We start from the raw sequence: 8,860 nt of genomic DNA, 5'->3' as shown, positions 1-8,860 counted from the left end.
GGTTCGAACCTCTCCAGTCAGCTTCCATCAAGGACCTTACCCTCAAGACTCTTTTCCTCGTCTGCCTTGCAACAGCTAAAAGAGTCAGTGAGGTTCATGCCTTCAGCAAGAACATTGGGTTCACATCCGAATCTGCAAAATGTTCTTTACAGCTCGGATTTTTAGCTAAGAATGAACTTCCTTCACGTCCTTGGCCTAGATCGTTTGAAATTCCTAGCCTTTCCAACATGGTAGGTAACGAGCTAGAAAGAGTTCTTTGCCCTGTCAGAGCTCTGAAATATTATCTTAATAGGTCAAAACCTATACGAGGACAGTCAGAAGCCTTATGGTGTGCAATCAAGAAACCTTCGATGCCCATGTCCAAAAACGGGGTTTCGTATTATATAAGGCTTCTGATTAGAGAAGCCCATTCTCACATGAAGGAGGAAGACCTTGCTTTGCTGAAGGTAAGGACCCACGAAGTGAGAGCCGTAGCCACTTCGATGGCCTTTAATAAGAACCGTTCTCTGCAGAGCATAATGGATGCAACTTATTGGAGGAGCAAGTCAGTGTTTGCATCATTTTATCTTCAAGATGTCCAGTCTCTTTACGAGAACTGCTACACCCTGGGACCATTCGTAGCAGCGAGTGCAGTAGTAGGTGAGGGCTCAGCCACTACATTCCCTTAATCCCATAACCTTTTTAACCTTTCTCTTGAATGCTTTTATTGTTGTTTTTATGGTTGTTACGGTAGGCTAAGAAGCCTTCCGCATCCTTTTGATTTGGCGGGTGGTCAATTCATTCTTGAGAAGCGCCTGGGTTAGAGGTTGTGTAGAGGTCCTTTAGTATGGGTTGCAGCCCTATATACTTTAGCACCTTAGAGTTGATTCAGCCTCCTAAGAGGAACGCTGCGCTCAGTAAGGAAGACGAACTTAATAAAGGCAGAGTAACGGTTCAAGTCGACTTCCTTACCAGGTACTTATTATTTCATTGTTATTCTGAAATAACTGATTATATGAAATACGGGATACTTAGCTATCCTTTAGTCATGTACACTGGTTTTCACCCAACCCCCTGGGTGTGAATCAGCTACATGATTATCGGGTAAGTTTAATATTGAAAAATGTTATTTTCATTAGTAAAATAAATTTTTGAATATACTTACCCGATAATCATGATTTAATTGACCCGCCCTTCCTCCCCATAGAGAACCAGTGGACCGAGGAAAAAGTGAGGTGGTGTCAACAAGAAGTACTGCAGAACCTGGCCACAGGTGGCGCTGGTGAGTACACCCCCTTCTAATATAGTGATAGCTGGCGTATCCCTCCCGTAGAATTCTGTCGGGCAACGGAGTTGACAGCTACATGATTATCGGGTAAGTATATTCAAAAATTTATTTTACTAATGAAAATAACATATTTCAGCATGTACCGACAATTCCGTCATATCCGAAACCTTCAGCGCTATCAGCATGGTAACATACGAATGGTTGTGACAGACCGGAGCAACCCATTCCATGCCATGACAGAGTAAGAATTTCTGATGAGGTTCTGATTAAGTAAAGAATGCACACTTTCATTGATTGCACATATAGAGTATCGACTGTCCAATGCTCTTAGCAACAGAGGTAGGCATGAGTCGTTATCACATTGTTTTTGTGCTTATATGTCAGGTGATGAGCTATTTGTGAGTGATGTAATGCTCATTTTTACTTATTTACCAACATTTTCTTAATAGTAATGTACCAGGTAGGTACAGTACATAAGGTGCCTTCATTACCTGTAAGCACAAGCAAAAGTAATTGTTATATCTGTATAATGTACTGCAGTGATTCTCAACTAGTGTGCCAAGGCACAATGATATGCTACAAGATAGAACTGTGCTGCGAAACATTGTCAAGGCACACCCGAAAATACAAAAAAATGGGTATAGATTTTGGTTTTACATGAATGAAAAGTAATGCTTTCCAACTAATGCAAGCAGTATGGTGATGTTTACTGAAGTAAAATAAGATCTTATTTATACTCGGTATTTTTTATGTCTGTAGTTCTATCTTATAATTACAGGTACACCCTTTTAAATTTTTGCCAAGTATACTGTATGTCGTGGTATTCTCATGAGATCTTAAGTGTGCCATTGGTAATAAAAGCTTGAGGCATTTTCTGTACTTAGTTTACTTAGGCAAGTTGATTATTGGTTTCTGCTGAATGTGTTATATGAAAGGTCATATGAAGCTGCCTACAGATATTTTGCTTAATACAGTAAAAGATTATACAACTTTTTAAGTTAAAAAAAGTTGAGAATTATGACTGAACATGTTTTGAGTGAAGTGTTTCATGATTTCTTCTTTTTCCATAGGCTGTCCTGTGCCTTCTCACCTGCAGGTCTTTATTGGATTGAGATACATTGCCACTGGAAATGACCAACTTGGTATATCAGATTGGTGTGACGTATCATAGTCTTTTTTAGTAGATGTGTTGGCAAGGTAGCATATGCAATTGGAAGTTTGTGTGCAGAGTTCATAAAGTTTCCAGACCAAGATAATATTACCAGGATCAAGCATGAATTTATGACTATAGCTGGAATGCCAGGTGTAATTGGGTGCATTGACTGCACTCATATTGCAATTGAGATGCCAAGTCACCCGCATCCTGAAGTTTTCCGCAACAGAAAATTTTATTTTTCATTTAATGTACAAGCAGTCTGTGGTCCTCAATTGCAGCTGTACAACATTATAGCTCAGTGGCCTGGCAGTGCAAATGACAGCAATATTTTTGAGAATGGTCGACTCTGTCAGGAACTCGAAGATGGTATTCTGCCTGGACACTTGTTGGGTGACAGTGGCTATCTATGTCGTTAATATTTGTTGACTCCTCTGACAACTCCTCATGACCATGGAGAGAACCACTATAATGCTTCTCACAGAAGAACGCGAAACAGTGTTGAGAGAGCATTTGGACTATTAAAAAGATTTGCTTGCCTTGGAGAGAAAATGAGGACTTTTATGAGACCCACCAAACACATAATTGTTGCTGCTGCATTTCTCCATGAACTTCATGATCCAGATGACCCAGAAGCCTAAGGAAACATACAAGAGGATGAATTGAGGGAACAACCTCAAGCAATGAAAAATATCCAAGGAGTCTTTAAAAGACAGAAAATCATCAGAGAATGTTTTGCTTAGGAAAAAATAATCACCACCACTAGGCTTAATGTTACCAAAAACCAAATTCAAAGTATGTATATACAGTACAGGTTTGGCAAATAAACCAGAAACAGTTATTTGTAATTTTAATTTCTACCAAATATACAGTACAGTAGTCAAAATACATTGCAGACTAAAACACATTGCACGATTTCATCACAGTTGAAATATATATAATACTATATTGCACTGAAAAAACTTGAAGTGACATTGAATCAGTTTAAAGCATCTAGTTTATCAAAAATTCTTTTGGTTACCTGTCCTAGTTCCCCTGTTTCTTACAACAGTTTCTTGCCTACACCAACCCAGATTTGATGAGCCTGGAGAAAAAGGTTTGCATCCTCATTTTCCTTTTTAATTATTTTTTAGTTTTTCTTAATTTCAATATTTAGGCTGAGGCTTTTCATGTTTCTTCCGTTGCATCTCAAGAGACGCTTCAAAGCTGGCCTCCTGAGTGAAATTTGTTGTTTATCGGCATTTTCGGGCTGAGGTAAACTTTTAATGGCCAGGTGTTGATGTGTATTCTGTTGGGGTGTCTCTGGCATTAAACTATATAGAGGTGGGTGCGTTTCTTTGAGTATCCTGTGTCAAATTAGCTTCTTGAGAGGAGACTTTGCCAGTTGGTGTGCTCTGTGTTGTGTTGAATTCAGTCGAGGTGAGTTTGGGAGGTGTTATGATGGAGTCTATAGAGTTGTTAGTGTGCTGTGTCGTTATTTGAGAATCAAACATTATCTCACATTTTTGTCCATCATTTCTGATACCAATCACAGTGTGAGGTTGACCTGAAAAGACAAAAAAAAAAAAAAAAAAAGGGTTGCTATAATTGTAGTGGAAAACATTACCTTTGCAAACTGTGGGGCTACTAATTCCTCCTAATTCTATAAAAGATTCCCAAAAAGTAAAGCAATTAATATAGTGATGAATGATTTACCTAATGGTAATAATTGCAGTTATGGGTCACACCTTATTAGACATGATTATTGTGCAGTAAGTTTATTAATTCACAAAAAAAGGTTACATTATGGTGAAATTTTAGATAATCCCAAATGTGACAAGAAGAGAGGATTTGCCTAGACACCCTTGGCAGCTAAGGGATAGGGGGTGGGGAGGTGACCAGCCACCCACCTAGGAAATTGATTCAATGACAGGTTAGGTAGGTATTTTAAGTTAGTCTGGGGCACTAACCTAACATAAAACACCTACCTAACCTGGCACTAAATTGGTTATTTCCGAGCTGGGGGCTGTAGCCCCCAAGCCCCCTTTTTTTATTCAACAGAGTTCCACCTTTATAGCCTTACATTTTAGGCCAAGACAAAAAACTTTTCTAACATAATTTCAACTACTAGTACATTAAATGCTTCCTTATGACTTACAAGAATATTACCAAATATGAGCTAATTTAACTTCTTTATAAATTGATAGGTAGGGGATATACGTAAAACTAGTGACTTCTTCTCAATTTTATGGGAAAAAAATGAATAGAGAAAGAAAACATTTGTATGAAAATCAGTAAAATATGCAAAACATCCAAGCAGAGCTCTCTGTAGAATTATCAAAGTAGGACTTACCAGTACTCTGAAGTGCATCGCAGTCCATTTCATTCTCCTCACCATCAAGGTCATCACATATGATTGTAAGGATTTTAGCCGTCTCTTCATCTTCAGGCTTAGGAGGAGCACCACCATCTGTCCTCATAGTCTCTCGCTTATAGGCTGCATCCTGTTTCTTTGCTCTGGAATTTTCACAAGAGTTAAGCGGTTAAATGAATATCTTTGTTCCAAACAATTAGGCTAACCAGTATATAGCCTGAAATTAAGACCAAACAATTAGGCTACCCAGTATATAGCCTTAAATTAAGAACAAAAGCCAAGCAATTAAGTTAACAAGTATATAGCCTGAAATTAAGACCAAATAATTAGGCTAACCAGTACATAGCCTTAAATTATGAATAAAAGCCAAACAATTAGGCTAACTAGTATGAAGTTTGAAATTAGTACAAACTGCAATGAGAATTATTTATTTGCTCAGTATTTGAAAAGTATGTTATTCCTTACATATAGCCTAAAAAAAAATCACCCTCGCCAATCCCTAAGCTGATGCTTGCTTATATATGCAGGAAGTGAGTCAAAAGTACTATTACTTTAATGTGTTTATGAATACTTACTTTCCTTTTGCATTCTCCCAGACTTTCTTCAGTTGTTGCTGGCTTATTGGTGGTCCATAACCAGCAGCACCAAATAAGCTAGTGACTTCTTCCCATGCTGCTTTTTTCCGATGGATGATGCGGAAGTCATGGCTCTTATTGAATAAAATGTCGCTTCTTTCCTCTATCAAGGTCAACAGCATTGTTTTCTCATTTGCAGTTATATATCTTGCTCTTATACCATCCTTTTCTGCCATTTCCACTGTCTATGATTCCACAGTAACTCGTTGAAAGAACAGGGATGAGCGACACACGTGTACCCAACTTAGTAATTACCCTCACAAATGTAAACAAAAGTTTCTCCGGCATACCAACTGTTTAGAGGACAACAGACACCCTCTCAGCAGGGATACTAACCGCACCCTTTCCTAGAAGATGCTTTAAACACAGCACCGAAAAATATAGGGCTTCCGTACACTTTCCATGGGGTATAAAGAAGGCCCTATAATTGGAGGCCCTATAATTTCTATTTTGCATTATATCTATGGGACCGATTAATACCCATTTTAATTTGTATGGATAAGAAATGAAAGAATGGACATAATATGTTTGCAGGAGTAAGCGGTTGCATCATTCTATCTTATTACTTTTTCTATTAATTTATATATATATATATATATATATATATATATATATATATATATATATATATATATATATATATATATATATATATATATATATATATATATATATATATATATATATGTAGTTTTTTATAGTTTACACATGAAAGATCTTTAAATGTTGTTATTGATCATAAATACTAATATTTTAGTTGTTTCTCTTGTAATATATTTACTTTTTTTTTCTTTTTTGCTCACTGAGCAATTTTCACTGTTGTAGGCCTGGGGATGATACCATCCTGTTTCCCAAATAGGGCTTTAGTTTTGCAATAATAATAATAATAATAATAATAATAATAATAATAATAATAAAAGAAAGTAAGCAACGGGAGAATCTCTCATCTGCTATAACACTCATTTAGATGATGAAGGAAAGCTGCAGAAACTAGAGAGAGAGAGAGAGAGAGAGAGAGAGAGAGAGAGAGAGAGAGAGAGAGAGAGAGAGAGAGAGACCCCTTTTCTGGTATCGGGGTGCAGGTAAGAAATTGGATTACCCTCAGAAAGAAAAAAAAAATATAGGGGACAATTTGAGGAAGCCTCGTCGTGCGATGAATACTGAAGTGGTAACACGAGATGAAATTTGACCGGCTGAATCTGGGTTTTAGAAAAAAAGAAAAGAAAAATTTAAAACTGCCATGTTGTCGCTTAATTCATTCGATTTATTGTTATTCGATTGGAATTCTCATTACTCGGCCAAACGTTTCAAATATGTTTCCGAGACTTTTTGACAATAGTCAACTATGAATTCATCTCTGCAAAAATGAAATGTATTAATCGAACTTTTTTTCATCCCCCTTTTACATCAAATTTCTTTTAATTCAATCGGCCATATTCTTTAGTTACATGCATATTCTTTTTTACATTGCATTCATGTCTATACGCAAAATCTTCTATTGCCACAAATTTTCGTGATTTTCTTTCTCTCTTTAATGAACTAGAAACACTTTTAGAATGAATTTAGCAAATAATAATTCTTTATTTTCTAAAGCGATGTGATCTCTAGAAAAATTAATAAAACTACGTAGAAGATAAAAACTATAAAATTACTATAGGATTTAAGTCAGCACTCTAATCCATTCTCCATCCCAAACTACAATTAATTCAGAGTAAAGGAATAAATGCAACACAAAAGCGCAAGGGAGATATTCAGTTCTCTCTTCAATGAAAATATCGCGAATATGAATGTGTCGAGGGAGCAACTGGAAGAGGATTTCACCGATGCAACCATTTTGAACTCTATCGCAAGGGACTCTCTCTGGATGAGAATTCTCGACGATAAGCTTCGACTATCAAATGGAAAAAAGTTTCCAACGCAATTCGGTGTGACCTCTGATCTTACTTTCCTTTGTCAATTGCAGTGGTCAGAGGACATATATTTTACTTGGATTATTTTTTTTTTCTGATATTAAACGTTCAATTAAATTATTACGTTTATACTTGAATACGGGTTGATTACCAATTGCGTATGATTACCGACCTGCTTACTTTTGTATAAGTACTATACATGCGTATACCATTCTATAATCAAGGTGTAGCAGCACCCATGATTTGAGATTTTTCTCCGGTGAGGAACAAGAATTTAAATCGGTATGTTAACCATTAAGATACAATTCAACTTTGGATGACCAAACTTAATTAACATTTGTACAATTTATCCTTTGACCGTCCAATTTTACATTTCTCTCTGGAATAATGTTAACATCAAAGACCTGCCTGTATCCTAGTTCATAGAAATAACCCGTAAGATTGACTGTAAATCAAATTATATTTTCGAACATAGCATGCAATAGATAGGATGTATAATTCCATGTTCGCATATGCAATAGTTATATTCTCAATCACAACGAAAACCTTCCTGCTCTCTATCTAAATACATGAATTCCACTTTCATGATAGAAATACATACCAAAGGCATTTGGTATATTTTTTTCTGAGACATGGAATGTTTTTAGCTTATTATTATTTTGCATATTTACTGTATGATAATGTTGTTGGTGTAAAGGTAGTTCATGAATGGCAGAGGCTAGGAATTGCATAGAGTCTAATGATCAGCTCCCAAGCCTCCTCTTTATCAAGCTAGGATCAGGGAGAATCATGCAATGGCTGCTGATGACTTTGGAATGTGATATATAGTTTTCCAAAGAGTAGTGTTACTGTCCCATTAATTTTTAAACTATACACATATGTGGTTTCCCTAGAAAGCAAACTCGTTGTATATGTATGTTCTGCTACTCCTGGCATAAATTTCATCTCCTGAATGTAGATCATGGGTTGATGAATCTCTTAATTTTGACCTAGCAAAAAATGAGTACATGGCTCGAATTATGGGGCATGGAGTTGATCCCTAACAAAACTCGTTGTATGATTGTAAGTAGGACAGGGATGGTGTTTTTTCAACACCCAAATCTCTTCGTTGATAGTGCTCTTTTAAGTCTATACAACTCTTTTATGATTTTAGGTGCGAATCATGATTGCAAATATACTTTTGGGTATTGTTCTCCGGCCTGGTATCCATCCATTGATTCCCATCTTAATTTGTGGAATAAATTCGTGTGGTCTATTAAATTTCTTATTCCTAAGCATGATATTAATATCTTTCACCGTCGTTCAGTCAGTTCTTAATACTTTTTGCATGAGATTTTTCATAATTCTGACCATCCTTTGCATTGTCTTCTCCATCATAGTGGTTAATTCTACACAGTATCAGATTCTGGAAATATCTTTTTAATCAGTCTATAGAATCAGTGAAACTTCAAAACTTCAAACCTGCAGCGAATGTTTTTATGTTGAACACGCTGATATGAGTCTGTCTTTATGATTTATATATCATATTTATATTTTAACATT

The 8,860-nt window shown here is 36.3% G+C and overlaps 2 pseudogenes; one reads left to right on the top strand and one right to left on the bottom strand.

Moving 5' to 3' along the window:
• Positions 1-1,500: 1,500 nt before the first annotated feature.
• Positions 1,501-3,163, top strand: LOC137652014 (putative nuclease HARBI1; annotated as a pseudogene).
• A 316-nt stretch (positions 3,164-3,479) lies between these two features.
• On the bottom strand, positions 3,480-5,584 carry LOC137652013 (uncharacterized; annotated as a pseudogene).
• Between the last annotated feature and the right edge of the window lie 3,276 nt (positions 5,585-8,860).

The sequence above is a fragment of the Palaemon carinicauda genome, chromosome 13 (assembly GCF_036898095.1).
Source record: "Palaemon carinicauda isolate YSFRI2023 chromosome 13, ASM3689809v2, whole genome shotgun sequence".
In the NCBI taxonomy this organism is placed as follows: Eukaryota; Metazoa; Arthropoda; class Malacostraca; order Decapoda; family Palaemonidae; genus Palaemon; species Palaemon carinicauda.
This window is presented reverse-complemented; position numbering and strand designations above follow the sequence as displayed.